Source organism: Elgaria multicarinata, chromosome 4 (genome assembly GCF_023053635.1).
Source record: "Elgaria multicarinata webbii isolate HBS135686 ecotype San Diego chromosome 4, rElgMul1.1.pri, whole genome shotgun sequence".
Classification (NCBI taxonomy): domain Eukaryota; kingdom Metazoa; phylum Chordata; class Lepidosauria; order Squamata; family Anguidae; genus Elgaria; species Elgaria multicarinata.
Genome location: NC_086174.1, coordinates 20,568,559 through 20,587,189, shown reverse-complemented (window position 1 = coordinate 20,587,189; position 18,631 = coordinate 20,568,559). Strand labels below are relative to the sequence as shown.

Here is an 18,631-nt window from a genome sequence, read left to right as displayed (position 1 = left end):
AGGCAACGGAACGCCCGGGAAGCTTCTGCTGCTGCCGTCGCCGCTCCTCGCGAAAAAGTCGCGGCCGGCTCGAGCTGCCAAACTGAAGCGAAGACACGTGGGGAAGGCGGGCGACTACTCTCCGCCCGCCGGCTGTCCCTTCCGCTCGCCGGGGCAGCATGAGGAGGGGGCTGCCTGGCCGCGGCTAGCGTCGGCGAAGGAGGGAAGGGGGACGCCGCAGCCGCCACAGGAGACGCGGAGAAGGAGGAGGCAGTTCGCGCGTCCTGCCGCTGCGCTCTGAGGGGACGCCGCTGCCAGCGCCGCCGCCGCCGCCTTTTCCTCTCCCCGTTGCTGCTGCTGCTGCTGCTGCTGCTGCTGCTGCTTGGTCTCTGGGCTCCCGCCTGCCCGCCTGCGACTCCTTCCCCGCAATAGGGGCGCCTCCTGCTCTCGCCGCCGCCGCGTTGCATGGGGCGCGAGCGCTTGGCGCTTCCCAGATATGGTCAAGGCGGCGTCGGGGGCGGAGGTGGCGGTGCCGGCGGCGGCGGGCTCTCTGTGATCCCCGGCACCCACGGCGGGGGGCCCGGCGGGAGGAGGAAGAAGAGGAGGGGGTAAAGGAAGGCGAGGAGGAGGAGGAGGAGGAGGACCGCTCGCCTGCTGCCCACAGCCTGCCAGCCAGCCAGCCAGCCAGGGAGCGGCGGGCGAGTCTGTCTGCAGGTAGGTAGGAGGGAAGGGAAGCGCCTTTTGTGTCATGGCCACAGGGTGCCTTGGTCGCTCGGAGGGAGCCGGCTGCAGCAGCATCCGCCGCCCCACAGGATGCGTGACGGGCCCGTCCGTCCGTCCGCCCTCCCTCCCTCCCGCGCTCGCCGCCAGCAGCCGGGCACCTTGCGAGTTGGCGAGCCCGGGGCGAACCAGGCATGAGGCGAGCGGCGCGGCATGAATCGGAGGGCAGGATCGCGGGGCGGGTAGGTGGGTGAGATGGTCGCTTGCTTCGCTGGCTGGGCAGCCATCACGCTCCAGCCCCGGTGTTGCTGAGGGAATCCACCCATTGCAGTGTGTATGTGAGCGTGTGAGCGCGCGCGTGTGTAGTGAGCGCTCTCAGGGGGAGTGAAAGCACCGACTAGCGTAAGAGCCAGGAGAAAAGCTGGACCATTCGGCGCAAGCTGAAGCTGTAAAGACGCGGGGATGGGTTGGATCGTGCTGAGAACCTTGGCGGGGCGGAATTCTCCTGGGACTAGATGGGTGTGAGATGTCCTTTTTCGGAGACTCTCAAAGAAGAAAAAGGTAGAAGAGAGGCGAAGGCGAAGAGGAGCTAGCCAGGCGTCAGGCAAGGATGCTTAAGTGGCACGTTGGTCCTCCTTAGATGGTCCACGAGTTCCTTTTCTGCAAACACACCCACTTCCCCTCCCTCTGGTTGCTACTACCTGTGTGGCTGTCCGGGGTGGGGACTTCCCAAGTACTCCTGCTGCTTCGGGGCTTCTCCCCTGCGACCAGGGACCTGTTGCTGCAGAGGAGGTAAAAGGGCTTCGAGCGCTGGAGGGGCTTTTAATGTGTGTCTTTTGGGGAGTGTGTTCGAGCTGGGATCACTCCGGCTTCCTTTGGCGTGTCGGCGCTGTGACAGCGCTGCAGCCGGCCTGATAAATGGCTTGGCAGGGCTTGGAGCGGAGATTTGTATTTCCCTCTTCCATTGAGGGAAGGGAGGGAAATTAGCAAGTGTGTTTTAAGGAAAATAATATAATGAGGATGAGGATGAGGATCATGATGTCGGTAGTCTGCTTCTAGGGAAGATGCACACAGAGAGACCTCCCCGCCCCCCTGCAATAGCTTGGAGATGGGAGTGCAGACTTTGCCCGTGAATGGAGGGTCTTCATATGCAGATGGTGCCAGGAAAAAGAGGGTTAAAAAAAAAACACCCTGCAGTTCCTAAGCAAACTCCGGAGGAATTATCGCCATCATATCCTTACCAGCCAATCTGGCTTGGACAGCAGATGATCCGCAAAGGGACGTTGTGGGGCGTGTGTGTGCACGCGTGTGTGCTTACAGTTCTGGAAGGAAACCAGAGTTTGCTTTGGGGGCATGCACGCACGCGCACACACAGGGAATCGCTTGAAAACTCCTTTGGTTCTGCAGTCTTATTTCATTGATAACGGGGAGAGAAAGAATGGGTTGATTGTATATTTAAAGAGCTGCTGTGGAAAATGGTGTTTCCAGCCAAGATAACCGGAGGCTGTCAGGATCCAGGTATCTCTTTCTAGCATGGCAACAGAACACACCCACCAAAAGGAATCTCCCTTTCCATGCCCCTCCCCTCTCGTTTCTATACATCTAAATGTGGCCATGCTTGGATGGAACAGCTGCATTATGAGGGTGTGTATGTGGGTGGGGTGGGAAACAAGGGCTGTTGTAGGGTGTGAGATGCATTGCTTCTCTTTACTTCCCCTAGACCTAGCAAGAGCAGGGTGGGAGAAAGTGGGGGGGGTTGCCCTTCCCGCTCACACACAATACATTCTTTATAGCTGCCTTTTCTTCATCATGACATTGACTTAAATGGGATAAAGCATTAGATCAGTGGTAGATAAAAGCAGACCGGACTTCACACAGATCCACAGCGGAGCACCACCACATTTCGGCCAAGCTGTAGCGTCTGTGACAGTGAGGCTTGAAGGTGGGTTTAGCCTCTGCACCATGCTGAAGTGGGTGAGAGGCGGTGAACGTGGTACTCCCTGCCACATATATAGACCTGCCTGTTATGGATGAGACTATTTTCAGCAAGATGTGTAAAGGAACATAAAATAGCATGAAGTAGCTTAAAGTAAGATGCCATCCCAACGTATCTGTAGGTGCTTCTTCAAGCAGATTGTCAGAAAATAGATGTGTCAAACTTGTGCTTGGGTACAGGGGTGAGGTGGGAGAGGCTAACATGTACTCAAAGCTGCAGGCTTTCAGCATGGTTCAGTGCAATCCTGAAATAATGCTAACTAAATAGTAGACCAGTGTTTTTATGAGCAGGGGCACAGGGTGGGTGGTACAAAACCCCGGCATGTTGTGGAGAGAAGCTGGAAAGCTTCAGAGATGGGAAAAAGCCATTCCTTGATCACCACGCAAGATCAAGTTGAGGGTTAGCGAAGAAATGTTCTTCGCCATGGCTCACTCTAATTTTCTTCATTTTTCCACAACAGTTACTCAGTCTGACAAGCAAAAGCAAACTGCTGCCTCTGTAGCACTTGTTAATTTTGCTTGATTTAGCACGTTTGCTGTTGGACAAAAATTGATTCCCCCCCCCCTCCTTTTTTCTTGCACAGCAAACTCACTGGCTCTGTCCCTCCCCCGGCCCCTTTCTCCCTTTAGATATTTACTTAAATCTCTTCCTCCGGCAAAGTAAATAATTAGAGACACCTGCAGCCCAAATTGAGTTCTAATTCTCTTCCCTAGCAATCTAGGATTGGTATTATTAGGAACTCCCATTATTGTCAAGAAGCATACTGCATCGCCTTCATTTAGTTGGAGGCACGGCTGCATCTTACCAGTAATTTCAATTTAATTCCTTAATAGCAGCCTAGTTGATTTTTTTTTATTATCCTGGCTGTGCTTAGCAACCTTTCCATCAGAGTTGGTTGCGAGGTGACAGCAATATGCCAAAATACAGTGAGAATCCGGTAAACAGATGGGGGAGAACCTCACTCTAAAAAGAAATGAAGAATGAAAGCTATAATAAAATACAAGAGACTAACTCTGTGGATGCATTGAATTTTGCGGCTCTCTTCATTCCAGCTTTATAGACCGTCTGTTCAATTCATTCAGGTGTGCATGAGCAATTTCTCTCATCCTGTCTTCTCTTCTCAGCTAGGTAGTTCAGTGATATTTCTCCCACTTTCCATCTGCCTGATCCTTCTGCATCCTAAGCCAATTTTATATTCCCCCAATGTCTAAGCCAATTTTATATTCTCCCAATGTATTACGCAAAATGGGAGTCTGTTATAACACCAAAAATCTACTAACCCAGTGATTGAAGTTGTGAGACCTCCCACACTTTTCTGTATAGTTGTACAGTTGTTTGTTCCCCCGGGACAACACTGTTCTTCCTGGCACCCCTATGTTTGGGGTTCTCAGAGTTTCATTGCCCTGCTCTACCTTTCTATGCCAGGAAATGTCAGGATTGGGGATCTACCTAGCTCAGCATTCTGACAGTGACCAGCCAGATGCCTCAAGGACGCATGTTGGAATGATTTCTGGTGCTTGGAATTTCAAAATGCCAGCCACTGTCGCTCCTAGGAAATGTAACCTTGGGGGTCAAAGAATACATTGGCACCAATAGGGACTTCTGTCATTATTTTAGAATTTTTTTTTTTAGCCTCATTTTTTTAAGGGAGGATTTCAGAAAACAATTGGTTGTGCTCTGTAGCTTAGGATGACCATGCGGAAAGGAGGGCAGGGCTCCTGTATCTTTAACAAGCTGCATAGAAAAGGGAATTACAGCAGGTGTCATTTGTATGTATGCAGCACCTGGTGAAATTCCCTCTTTACCGCAACAGTTAAAGCTGCAGGAGCCCTGCCCTCTTTTGTATCTGGTTACTCTAGTCCAGCAGTTTAACTGTTGTGAGGAAGAGGGAATTTCACCAGGTGCTGCATGCATACAAATGGCATCTGCTGAAATTTGTTTTTCTATACAACTGTTAAAGATACAGGAGCCCTGTCCTCCTTTCCATATGGTCACGCCTAAGTGCCTCAGAAACCGAGATCCTTGAGTCTTATACTGGTCACCTAAACATTTGATTTTAGTTCATAAGACTGTTTTCTTTTTCCTTTTTCTGTTGGCTGACCTGTTTAGGGAGCCTGGCAATCAGGTTGCGATGGAGATAACCTTACCCCTGTCCTTTTTGCCCATTATCCAGTAGAAACTACCAGGTAGAGAGAGAGAGATGCCGTCTTTGAAAATGGATGTTGCAATGTTGACTTTTATGTGGCCCTGATGGCTGTTTTACTACACTGATCTGCCCAGGGACTGCCCGAGGGTACAAGGGAAAACAAAGACAGCTGAGCTAGTCACTCTTTTCTGGGTGTTGATGCTAGAAATAATGTTTCACATACACTATTTCATGGATTTTCAGGTGTGGGGTGGGCAAAATTGAGAGTGATGTGCAAAACTCACTGGCAGTAGCAGCATCCAGCCAACATCTTAAGGTTAATTGTTGTGAATCACCCAAAAGCTTGGGCTGTTGGGTTGGGTGACCATATGGAAAGGAAGACAGGGCTCCTGTATCTTTAGCAGTTGTATAGAAAAGGGAATTTCAGCAGGTGTCATTTGTATTTATGCAGCACCTGGTGAAATTCCCTCTTCATCACAACAGTTCAACCTGCAGGAGCCATTCCTAGCATGACATGATACAAAACAGGGCAGGTTGCAGCTTGAACTGTTGTGTTGGAATTTCACCAGGTGCTGCATGCATACAAATGACACCTGCTGAAATTCCCTTTTTTGTGCAACTTTTTAAAGATACAGGAGCCCTGTCCTTTCCACATGGTCACCCTACTTTTGGGTGGAATAAAAATGTAATAAAATGAATGAATGAATATCTGGCAGCTGCTTTTTTTTTAACCTGGAAGTTGCCTAGAGTGATGATATAGCTTTGTACTGAAAGGGGCTTCTGGGTAAAGGGAAAAAAATGGCAGCCTCCACCACATAGCATTGTCCTGGGTAAAGAAGATGGTGGCTACCAACTAGTGGTCACCAGGGGGAATCCTAGTGCTGCATGAGTTCCCCCAATCCTCAGGATTGCCTATCCCTGAGTGGCTCCTCAAGTGTGGTGGAAGATGTTGTCTCATCTCCAGTAGGATTAAACTGCCAGGTCAGCTTTTATATGTGGAATGTGGATGTTCATTTTGTCCTTCACCTCAGGCAACAAAATGTCTTGAGCCAACCCTACCCTCAAGCACCTGGAATTTTTATAGTACTTTTGGGTAGGAAGATATGTGCCCCAGTAAGTTGCAGCTACCAAAGCTCTTAATTAGTAACATTTTCAAATTAAACATGGCTCAAGACCTTGTCCTGAATGCTGTGTGTCCTGCAAGCAATTCAACATATGCCCAGAAGAATGTGGTACTGGGTGACGTATCATAGCCTTGATTTAGAACCAAAAAGCAAGTTTCTAGCCCTGTATGTAGGCTTGAAAGTGTCTGGGCAATGTCTGGTGATTCCAAGAACCAGATTGGTGACTGAAGTTCAAATTTTTAGTGGCTCCGAGATGATTGCTAGTTCTCTGCACAGTTCCTTTCCTGTCTCCATCACGGGCTGAATAATTTTTGCAAAATAAGCAAATGTGAATCTGCACGAATAATTTAATTAATGTAAGTTCAGCTTTCCTTTGCATAGAATTTGTGCCTGGGAAATGCTTCTGCAGTGTAAACAAGTTGTTAACTTGTTGGAATGGTAATGTAATTGTATTGTAATACACAATACAATTTGGTAGCAGACAGAAGTCCAAGAAACATAGATGGTACAGGAATGGCAGAAAAATGTCTGCATGAAATTTTGTACTAAATATTTATGATTTCTACAACAAGGGAAGTTCTGCAAACATGTGAAAATGGATGAATACTGTGAATTTACTTAACTGAGTTCTGGAAGCAGAATTTTCCCTAAGTTGCTTGGTGATTGAATTATTTTGTGTCACAGTGTGTTGTGATAGTTATGGAATGTTTGTTTTAGGGGCGTAATTTATAAATAAGTAGTATTAATATTACTTATAATAATGCAAAATTACTTAATATCTATAGGTTTTCAGCTCAGTCTCCTTGACTGTCACTCCAGGAAGGGGGAGGTCATTCAAACTTTTAATTTTTTAGGTAATATTCACAGATGCACAGATTTAGATTGCTGCTTTTAGATTTTGGCTGCTGCTTTTATTTTGAATGCTTGCTGGAAAGAGAATCTGACACGGTGATTTGAAGAGAAAGAACAAAAAGATCCGTTATGGATTGATAATTGTTTTAACATTTTAAAATGCACTGTTCAGGAAAAGTAAAATCGCCCTGAGATATTTTGCATTGGGATTGTGTGCAGTGAGGTTTGATTCCATTGCCCATTTTTGGAAAAAGTTTAAATGATTATTTTTATATCAGTCCTTTTTTTATTTTGGTGCCCTTAATGTCATCATGATAAAAAGATTGCAAAGTTCAGTAGTTTTGCCTCTGCAGGTCTTGTGACTGCTAGACCAGCAATAGGTTAAGGGACAAAGGAGATTGTTGGGGGAAATAAAGCTCTGTGGAGCAATGGGAGGCTGAAAGTTAGTGATGCTGGCATCTTTCAGCACCGGTAGGCCCATGCACATATTTGGCAATGTCTGCCAGTTCGCATAATTATAATTATACTAAAAATATGCTCTAGTACAGCATCTAGGGTTGGGTTTTTTAAAAACCCATTGCAATTCTCTTATGATTTTGGAGTTGGGTAGGGAAGAATTGTGGAGTGAAAATGTTTATAGGAGAAAGCTACTATAGTCACAGATTCATCCTTAGTTGTCTGTTTGACAGCTGCTTGGGACCAGAGTGAGACCAGTTTGGATAGTAAAGCTCACTCAACTGACCTCCAGGAATAATGCAAAAGGCTTGTGGATGTGGTGGGATGCACCTACCTTCCTTTAAGATGCTTCCTCTCTGCTGGCTATGGGTTTCAGCACTGAGCCAGGAATACTGGAGGCTACCATCTGGCCATTCCCTAAATTAAGAACATAAAAACATAAGAAGAGTCCTGCTGGATGAGCTCAAGCGTACATCTAGTCCAGTATTCCGTTCACACAGCAGGCAACCAGCTGTGGACCAGGGACCCACAAGCAGGACATGGGTGCAACAGCACCCTCCTGCCCATGTTCCCCAGCAACTGGTATATGTAAGCTTAGTCCCTTTGGTACTGGAGGTTGCACTGAGACATCAGGATTAGTAGCCCTTGATAGCCTTCTCCTCCAGGAATTTATCCAACCCCCTTTTAAAGCCATCCAAATTGGTGGCCATCACCACATCTTGTGGTAGCAAACTCCATAGTTTAATAAAGGGAGCTCAGATGATTTAAGGGCTATCTAGGCCAGCATTCTGTTTCCAATGTTAGAAGCCAAACCAACCAATCCCCACAACACCCTTGGGTAGCAAGTGAAATTACGCCCCCCCCCCCAACTCCAAGGTAGCAAATTAAATTAATGGCTGCTTTCTGTTGTTTGTCTGCAGAATGCCCCTGAACATCATGGTTCTATTTACCTGTGACAGCTATCGATAGGTAAACAACGTGGGGCCCGAGGTATTTGAAGGACCATCTCCTGCCCATCTACCACTCAGATCATCAGGAGAGGCTCTTCTGCTCCTCCCTACACTTTCAGAGGTGGAGTTGGCTTTCTTCATAACATAACCCAAGATGTGGAATTCCCTGTTTTGGGAGATCTGTTCAGCTCCTTCTTTGATGATGCTAAGGCACAATTTGAAAACCTGGCTGTGTCCACAAGCTTTTGGCCTGACTGGCTGAGATGTGTTTACTGAGATGTATTTCAATCTGCTGTGTTCTGTTGTCTCGATTTGTTGTTTTAATTTTTTTCTTTGCACCATTTTTATCTTTTGTTTGTGTGATGTGTGCCACCTTGGGTGCTAAGGCCACATGGCTTTCTGGGGATGCTGGGAGTTATAGAACTTATTTCTGTCTGAACATACATAACATTTCACCCCACTAAAGGTGTGTGTGCATGTGTGAACCTGTGTCATAGCCTAACCCAGGCAGTGTCACAGAACAGGCCTGCAGGGCCATTAAGAACGAGTTGCATAACTTCAATTTGTATGGCATTTAAAGTAGAAACAAATGCATTCCCTGGGGGAAGCATCGTGTTTTCCAACCACTATTTTTTTCTTTTCTTTTTATTTGGAGTGCATGGAAAATGCACCATCCCTCCAACAAAAGTGTTACCTTGAAGGAAAATGTGAAGAATGAGCGCAGCAAATGTGTAAAAAAAATCAATAAATCATTGTGTGGACAGGATTTGCTGGAGAAACTGCGAATATCATCGTAATTAGCAGAAGTATTTTTATTGGGGAAATCCCATGCCGCTTATTTCTCTACCGAACTGGTAGCATGACTGAACAGATAGGCGACTGTGTTGTGAGTGCAGCCCGTTTAACTGGCTCGGAATTTACTGTAACAATGTGAATTGAAGGTCTGACTTCACAGCAGGGTTAACACAGTTTGACATCTGTAGTGATGCTGTACTGGTGTGAATGCTGGCTGCTTTACAGCTGCTGTAAGTTTTGCTTGTGTTCTGGACAACATTTCAAAATAAGTCCATATCGTAGTTTCTGTCTGGCCATTTTTATATGTGAACTAAAACACAAACACACACACACACACACACACACCTAAGTAGTTTCCTCTATTTCCAAGTCTTTTGATTGTAACTGAAACACCTGTGCACTCTCCCCTGCGGAATCTCCCCCCTCCCAGGAGACTCACCTGGCGCCTGGCTTGTTGTCATTCTGATGCCAGACAAAGACTTTAAAAAAAAAAAACCCAAAAACCTTTCTCCAGGCTTTTTAACCTTTTTGAGCTGTCTTTGAGTTTTACTGATCATGTTAGTGTTCTTATTCTGTGTTGTGCTGTTGTTGTGTTATTATCATTAGGTTGGTCGTTTTCTTCTTTTTAAATTTTAATAGTATAATTGTAATATACACAATTACAATTTGAAATTGTAAGTCAGCTTTGGAATACCATTCTGGCATTTAAGGTGCAAGGTATAAATTGCAGAAATAAATAAGTAAATACACAGAACATTAATATTTCATCTCCCTTAAGATACGGATGCTATTGAGAGTGTTTGTTAAAGGACGGAAAGTCATAAAGACATTTTTTGGATATTTGTTTATGGGTCACCCAGCCGAGAGGTGTGTGGGGGTGTGTGGGTGTGAATCTACACTAGCTTGAAGCTGATCATTCAAAAACTGACAGCATGTAGAGAAGACTTTTTATTGCCTGTCTCCCAAGTTTGAAGCTCTTTTCCCTTGGAGACTTGATAAACACCTAACCTAAGCATCTTCCAGAAGACAAAGGATATATGTTCAGACTTCTGTTGTCAATTCCTGAATGGAGGTGGCTTCAGACATGGCAAACTAGCACAGCCAGCCAAGTGTGTTGGTACGTTGATGCGAAAAGGCTTTTGTAGAAGTTACTGTATTACACAAGATCCTCTATGGATGAGTTAAACAAACTCTTCCATTCCAATGAGAAAGTGATTACACACTGGCCTGCTCTGAAGCCTGTTCAGACAACACGCTTAGCCATGGCTCGGCCACTAACACTTTTGCAGCAAATTTAAACCGTGGTTACGTAGCCACTGGTTAGGAATGGTTAATACGACACACTAAGTCATAATGTTTAGCTCAAAATGCTTAACCACCATGGCTTACTGTGTCATCTGAACAGGGTCATAGTGGTGGTTGACTTGCCCATGACTTGGTGGAGGGAACATTGAATTATAATGCCCATACTTAGAAGTCAATATGGAGTAACGAGCATAGAAGTTATAGTCATTTCTAATATCAACCAATTTGCCCCATCCCCATATCTGCCACTTCTCAACTCACCCCTTTGTCTTCCCATGCATTGTCAGCTAGGGATGGGTTAAGCTAGGGATGGATTGTGAGCATTTCGTTTTCTGCCTTTTTGAACCTAGTCAGATTCCCAGTTTGTTTCTGCTGGTCATTTCAAGTCCTCTGAAAGTGGCATGTTGTGTGTGTGTGTGTGTGTGTGTGTGTGTGTGTGTGTGTATGTATGTATATGTATGTATGGGTGCCCTGATTAATTGCATTTTTCATATGTGAGTATAGCTGGCATTCATGCACAATGCATATCCAGAGCTATGGGAGTCACAGCATCCTGGATTGTCATAATATACAGTGTACATAAGAGACGAGATGGAAAAATAGCAGCACGCATCAAAGTTTTAGGCATCAGCCCTGCAGAGAGATGGAAAGTAGGTCAAAATTCTTAGGTGACAGAGCCAAATTTGTAGGCAGCTGGTTGACCAGCTGCTCAGGATTTTTCTAGCATTGCTTAAGACACTCCCTCTCTTTTCCTATTGTATTCTTTATTATTGACTAAGAGCACATTATTAACAATACTACCTCCTGTCAGAGCAGTTCAAGACAGCCAGGGTGCATAGTGGGGTGGTCTTGGTGGCTACTTCAGGATTGTGGAGCTTCTTCGCTTGGTGCTTTGACAGAGCTCCAATCTTGAGTATCGTTCACAGGCGTTGCAAGACCTCAGTCGATAGGTTTGGATTTTAGAACTATTACCTTCAGGCTGTTTTTAAACTGGGAATTAGTAATTTATTTAAGATATATTTTGATCTCTTATTGTCCATCTTAAGTTTTCAGAAGTGGTTGGTCTCTCTGCTTTCAGATTTTAAAAAAGAAGAAGGTTGGTACAGTCCAATAATCATCTAGGCAGAGTGTGCACAATGCAATTTCAGGGGTTTGGAAAAATATTTCAGATTGTAAAAATAGGACAATTGCTGTGTTCAGATGTAACACTAGACCATAGCTTATGAACCTTGCATTAAGCTCATGTCCCCCTCATCCTCCAGTGCAGCAACCAGCTCAAAACCTTTCATTTCTGTTTTGTTTTTTTTAACCACACCTTGTTGTGTTGTCTGAAGCTGGCAAACTGGTTAAACCATTGATTATGAAGCTGGCTTGTTTCAACAAACCATAGTTAAGATTAACCGTGGTCTATGAACAAGCAGAACAAATAATGCAAACTTAGCACATTTGCTTTATTTGCATCCTATATTCAACAGCATACCCCAACCTGGCACCCTCCATGTCTGTTGGACTGCAATTTGCATAATGGCCAGCATTGCAAGGTGTAGAATTCAGCATTCTTCTTAGCAAAAAGTTGTCCTCTTTGGGGCAGAGCACACAGAGATCCACGGTGCATATGGATTTCCCCCCTCCCTTTCTCCTTTTGCTCCATGATCCTTTCTTCTTACTGTGTCGATTCACATATAAGAAAATCTTCTTCTTTTTTTGGCATACAACTTGTCAGAAGCATCATCAAAAAGGCTGTTAAGATGGTACAATCTGGGTGGGTTTTTTTTTTTTTTTTTTTTTTTGCGGCTTCTGTCTGTTGAAATTTGGTTTAGAAGAATTTCTGCACTAAAATGGCTCCTGGGAATAAGGCTCCAAACAAAATTTCAGGTGATTTATTAATCTGCTTTAGTGCAGCCATGTCGGCTTAGGGCACCTGTGCCAAATCCTTTTAAGGCAGTGGATCTGGTCCAGGACATGGTGAGACTTCACTCTTCTATACAGCTCTACCCAGTGACCCCAAGAGTAATAATTCCTCTTGAACCATCTGCTTCTCATTCTAGCCAGAGGGATTTCACAGACTGGCAGCCCAGCTCCTACAAAGATTTTGAATAATTTGGGGCGGCACAAGAATATCTCTGTAGACCTTCTCAGATGGATCATTTTAATGGGTCTTACAATATTACAGCCGCAAATATTGATAACGACGGCTGAGTCACAGTCAGTTGTTGTTTTTTCATTGTCATTGTTATTTGAGTAATTGGATGTCTTAGAAAATCATAGGAGTTTACAAAAAGAGAAAGCGTCTTCTTGTAACATTCTTATACAGAATACTGAGAGCTTGTGTGGTGTAGGGGTTAGTGGGTTGGACTGGGACTTTGGGAAATCCATGTTCTACTCCTCCACTCGGCCATGAAGGTCACTGGGTGACTTTGGGCCAGTGACTGACTCTCAGCCTAACCTACTTCGCAGGGTTGTTGTGTGGATAAAACGGAGAGGAGGAATACTATGTAACCCATTTTAGGTTCCTTGCAATAGGGGAAAGGTGGGATATAAATGTAATAATAATAAAGGTTTGGACACTAGTACTAGAACCAGGTTTAAGGTTCTAGTACTAGTGTGCAAAGCCCTAAACAACTTGGGGCCAGGATACCTGAGAGAGCGCCTTCTCCCTTACCAACCTCCCCAGCCACTGAGGTCATCTGAGGACATGTTCCTGGTGCTTCCACATGGACCTATGGTCCAATTGGAGTCCACCAGAAGGAGAGCCTTCAGTGTGGTGGCCCCCTTCCTGTGGAATTCCCTGCCTTTGGAAGTCAGGCGGGTGCCAACATTGTATTGCTTCTGGTGCCTCCTGAAAACTTTGTTTCAGGAAGCTTTCCCTGAACGATCGGCTGTGGTTTATCAGAATTTTTAATATGGTGTTTTTATTCTTTTTTTATTCTTTTATTCTGTTTGTTGTTCACCACTCCAAAATCTGATTCATTCTATGTGATGCAGCTGAACCCCCAAATTTGACTGAATGTTATAAACATAACTGGAGACCTGTTAGGACAGGACAGGTCCTAACACATCAGTCCAACTACTGAATACAACCAGAAGCATCTATCTCTGGGGAGAAAACAACGCCTCGTGCTAGCAAATGCTCTGGATTCCTATCACCCTTTGAAGGTGTCACTATGTCTCTGTTTTTCTGCTCCTCCTCTGCTCCAATATTATAGTTTGGATAGAACAGGTTTTGGAAGGAGCAACCAGCACAGGTGACAGAGTCACACCTGTCCCATACATTTGAGACACCTGTATGGTGTAGTGGTAAGAGTCTTAGGCCTAATCTACACCAAGCAGAAGGTTGCTCTATGAAAGTAGTATGAAAATGGTATATGAAAGGCAGGAGCCACACTACTGCTTTATAGCAGTATTGAAGTGCACTGACAACTGTTGGGGCCCATTGACTCATACCATATACTGCTTTCATAGTGCAATATCCTGCTTGGTGTAGATTAGGCCTTGGACTAGGATTGGGGAGACCCGGGTTCTAGTCGCCACTCAGCCATGACTTTAGTCCAGTTGCTTATCTCTCCACCTAACCCACCTTACAGGGTTGTTGTGAGGATAAAATGGAGAGGAGAAGGATGATCTATGCCATCTTGGCCTCCTTTTAGGAAAGTGGGATATAACGAATAACAAATTAAGTAAATGAAGAGCAAAGAGTTTTTCTGGAGAGGATTGGGCTCTTAGACATGACAGTCCTGAAGGCTTATTCATGGCATAGGAAGCTGCCTTATACGAAGTCAGTCTCCATCTAGCTCAGCATTGATTACACCCGGGGTGGGCAACCTGCAGCCCCAGGATTGCATGCAGCCCATGGAAATTTCAAACGCCCTCTGCAGGGAATCAGTGCAGGCCACTGGGAAGAATGATCGCCCTGTGCCCTGGCAGTCTGCTGGGCAGGTTGTGGGGAGGGAGAGAGAAGGGCATAGCCGAAAATGAGAAAGAGAAGGGGACTACAGAAAGGAAGAAGATAAAACAGGGCGGCAGAAGGAAAAGAGGACGGTCTGCTCAGTTTAGGCTCTGGCCCCAGTGGCTTTGGCCCCATCCGCTGTCGGCATGTGGTACCCGACACATTAGCATCAAGGGAATGTGGCCTCCATAGAAAAAAAGATTCCCAACTCCTGATGCAAACTGACTGGCAGGAGCTCTCCACGGCTTCAGACAGGAATCTTTCCCAGGCCTCCCTGGATATCCTGGGGATTTCTGCATGCAAAGCATGTGTTCTACCACCAAGCTACGTCTCTTTAAATTATCTTATTTAAAAACAAAAGTAATTTAAATTCCTCTTATTCAGGATGGATTTATTCAATGCTACGTTCCCCTCCCCTCCCCTCCCCTCCCCTCAACACACAGTTCCAGGCAAATCATGTATTACATATTTCCTCCTTCTCTTTTAGTTATCATATGTCAGTTCAGTGCAGTTTTATTTAAGAGGATATTTGAGATCCATAGAGTTATGAGTTAGTCTTAACTGCTAGTGCTTCTCTCAGATGTCTTTGTATTGTTTTAAATTTGTTTTATTGGTAGTTACTAATAATGTTATGTTTTATTTTTTGCAAGTTGCTTTGTGAATCTGTTTGAGTAAAAAAAGTGGGATAAAAAAGAGAAAACCTTAAATAAACTTATATGTCTATTAAATATACATTTCCTACTTTATCAGGAAAAATGGGGGGGAAAGTAGTTTGCTGGCAAAATTCATTAATATTAATAAAAGGCCTTGGTTGACAGGGGACAAAGAATAAGAGGCAGGGAGGGCAGAATTGAATTGGGACATTTGGTCCAAAGGGTTACTGCGGGCTCATCTACACCAAGCAGATATTCCACTATGAAAGTGGTATAAAAAAGGCAGGAACCACACTACTGCTTTATAGTAGGGTGACCATATGAAAAGGAGGACAGGGCTCCTGTATCTTTAAGAGTTGCATAGAAAAGGGAATTTCAGCAGGTGTCATCTGTATGCATGTCACACCTGGTGAAATTCCCTCTTCATCACAGCAGTTAAAGCTGCAGGAGCTACACTGTGACCACATTTACAAGAGGGCAGGGCACCTGCAGCTTTAACTGTTGTGATGAAGAGGAAATTTCACCAGGTTCTCCATATATACAAATGACAACTGCTGAAATTCCCTTTTCAATATAACTGTTAAAGATACAGAAACCCTGTCCTCCTTTTCATATGGTCACCCTACTTTATAGTGGTATTGAAGTGCACTGACAACTGTTGGGACCCAGGCCGTTGCTAGACGAGGCCTTAGCACGGTGTGAGGCCCGGTCTCCCTCCTGTGCATCCAGATGATGCACAGGGGATTCCAGGGTCAGTCCGGGCTAAGACCTCGCTTGAATCCGCATAAGCGGATTCGCTTATGGCCCGGTTTTTCCGCAGCCCCGGCCCAAGGCCGGGGCTGCGGAAAGTCTAGCAACTTCCGTGGCTTTTCTTGGCTGCTCGCTACTCGCAAGTAGCCAGGAGAAGCCGCGGACTGGGCACAACGCTCCATAGGACCGCTGTGCCCATCGGGCCGGGGGGGAATCATGGGGGGGAGATGGGGGCCGGGGGGGAAAACCGACCCGGCAAGAGAGGGGGGGAGAAGAGCGGGCATTGGGGCGGGGGGAGAAGAGCGGGCACAGGGGACGGGGCAGGGGGAGAAGAGCGGACACAGGCATTGGGGACAGGGGCGGGGGGAGAAGAGCGGGCACGGGCATCAGGGACAGGGGCGGGGGGAGAAGAGCGGGGACGGGCCTGGCGGACAGGGGGAGGACGGGGGAGCGAGCAGGCAGGGGGGGCATCAGGCATTGTGGGGGGGAATCAGGGGCAGGGGGAGCAGGGGGCCCTTTATTTTTTTAAAAAAAGAATCACCTTGTCCGGCGGTGTGTTCCTGCGCACATGGCCCTTTAACTGGGAAACAAAATGGCGGACACGATGGGGCTTTCCCTTGCCCCGTCGCGTCTTATGTGTGGAAAAGGGCGACGGCATGCGCTAGAGGTCTAGCAAGGCCCCCATTGACACATACCATATACTGCTTTCATACCACTTTCATAGTGTTATATCCTGCTTGGAGTAGATGTGTCATGGGCCCCAACAGTTGTCAGTGCATTTCAGTACCACTATAAAGCAATAGTGTAGATCCTGCAGAGCACTTCAATACCGCTATAAAGCAGTAGTGTGGCTTGCGTCTTTTATATATCACTTTCATACCGCTTTCATAGTGGAATATCCTGCTTGGTGTAGATGAGCCCTCAGTTGAAGCCATGGGAAAAGATAATTACGGAAACTTAGGCCGTAGCTAGACCTAAGGTTTATCCCAGGATTTATCCGTGTGTCAGTGGTGTCCTTGTTTCGGGTTGAGGCTGTGTGGGCATTCCGGGGGTGGGTCGAGGCCCGGGAATGGTCTCAGGAAGTGTGGGAAGGCTGGGCAGGGGGCAGGCTCGAAAAGCCAAATGGCCGCTAACTCTGGCTTTTTTCAGCTAGAAAGCCCACATTCCCTCCTGCTGTGGAGATTTAACATTCCCACCCTGCAGCGCCAATACTGCAGGGTTTTGAGGAAATGAGCAGCCAAAGTATCGTCATCAAGATGTGCCCCTAATCTCAGAGCACCAACCAGAGAAATACAGCTGGGGCAAAGCAGTTTAACGAGGCCAGGGGACCACAGGAGAGGAAGGTTTAACTCCTGTCCGGGCTGCATTTGAACTCTCCCTCTTGAATCAGGGGTGGCCCCGGCCCGTTGTTGTTGATTGTAGTTGGGCCTTTACATCCAATGTTTTCCCTGCTATGCCAATCACAACCTACTGCAGGTGTAGTTTGTGTAGTGGCTTCCATTCTAATTCCTTTTTTTCAATCATTTGCAACTTGCAGACACTTCCCGGGCCTGTCATTGATGTATGTATTTCAGTATCAGAGGCATCAAGCCTATATACACCAGCTGTTAGGAAAATGGGTGGGAAGGAGATGTTGCACTTGTGTCCTTCTTGTGGTTCCCTGGTCGACAGCTGGTTGGCCCCTGTGTGAACAGGGTGCTGGACTAGATGGACCCTTGGTCTGACCCAGCAGGGCTCTTCTTATGTTTATGCCGAGGGTTCATAAACACAAAAGATTCTTATAGTTTGAAAAAATAATTATAGATAAAATTGATGGAAGGGGTTGAATAGTTAAGTAAAAATGTGGAATGGACGTATCTCTCACTGTGTATAATAGTGGTCCCCAACCTTAAGTCCCCAGATGTTGTTGGATTACAAGTCCCATCATCCTTGACCATTGGCCATCTTGGCTGGGGTGATGGGAGTTAAAATGCAAAAAACACTGGGGACCAAAGTTTTGAAAAGGTTAGCGTATAACAACGAGAAGGAGGGGGAGGGACAGAATGTTTGAAAAAAGGTTCCACCGGCATTCTCTGTAGGCATTTTCATATCAAACACACTTTATGCGTCAGAAGGACCTCTATCTACCTATATGGAGTCTCAATCTAGAGTCCTCTGAGGGCTGAGCTGGTTTCCTGCTCCCTTATGCTGAGATCCAAACAACTTGCACCATTAGTTCTGCATGCCCAAATAATAAGCACTGTGCTGGATCAGACCAAAGGCATATCTAGTCCAGCATTCTGTTCTCACAGTGGCCAACTAGTGGCCTGTGGGAATCTCACAACAGGCCATGAGCAAAATGGCATCCTCCTGCATGTGTTTCCCAGCAATTGGTACTCTGCCTCTAATACGCCTCTCCTGACATGAACCTACCCATACACTACGCTCAACACCTAAGGTCCTCCTCTGAGTGCCTACTCCGAGGGAAGCTCAGAGAATGGCAACAAGGGAGAGGGCCTTTTCAGTGGTGGCCCCTCAATTATGGAATGATCTCCCTGATGAGGTTCGCCTGGCCACCAGCATTGTTATCTTTTCGGTGCCAGGTCAAGGCTTTTCTCTTCTTCTAGGCATTTAACAACATTTAACAGCATATCCTGAGTTTTTTAACTGACCCCCAGAATAGTTGTTTTAAACAGATATTGTCTGTTGTTGTTTATATTTTATGCTTTTTATGGTTTTAAATTTTGTATATTTGTTTTTAATGTTCACTGTTTTAAACTTTTATAAACCTCCCAGAGAGCTTCGGCTATGGGGTGGTATATAAATGTAATAAATAAATAAATAAATAATATACAGCCATCATGTTTGGTAGCCCTTGATAGCCTTATCATTCATGAATTCCCCTCTAAAGCTGTCTAGGTTGTCATTACAACTTCTGGTAGAAAATTTCATAGTTATGTGCTGTGTGAAGAGGTGCTTC

At 45.9% G+C, this 18,631-nt stretch overlaps 1 protein-coding gene across 1 annotated transcript in view; it reads left to right on the top strand.

Moving 5' to 3' along the window:
* The first annotated feature begins 605 nt into the window (after window positions 1–605).
* The window catches only part of SLC8A1 (solute carrier family 8 member A1), a 323,067-nt gene continuing 305,041 nt past the window's right edge, over window positions 606–18,631 (top strand). Inside the window, exon 1 of the mRNA XM_063123911.1 lies at window positions 606–693. The gene's annotated coding sequence lies outside the window, so the exon portion shown is untranslated. The remainder of the gene's footprint in view (window positions 694–18,631) is intronic.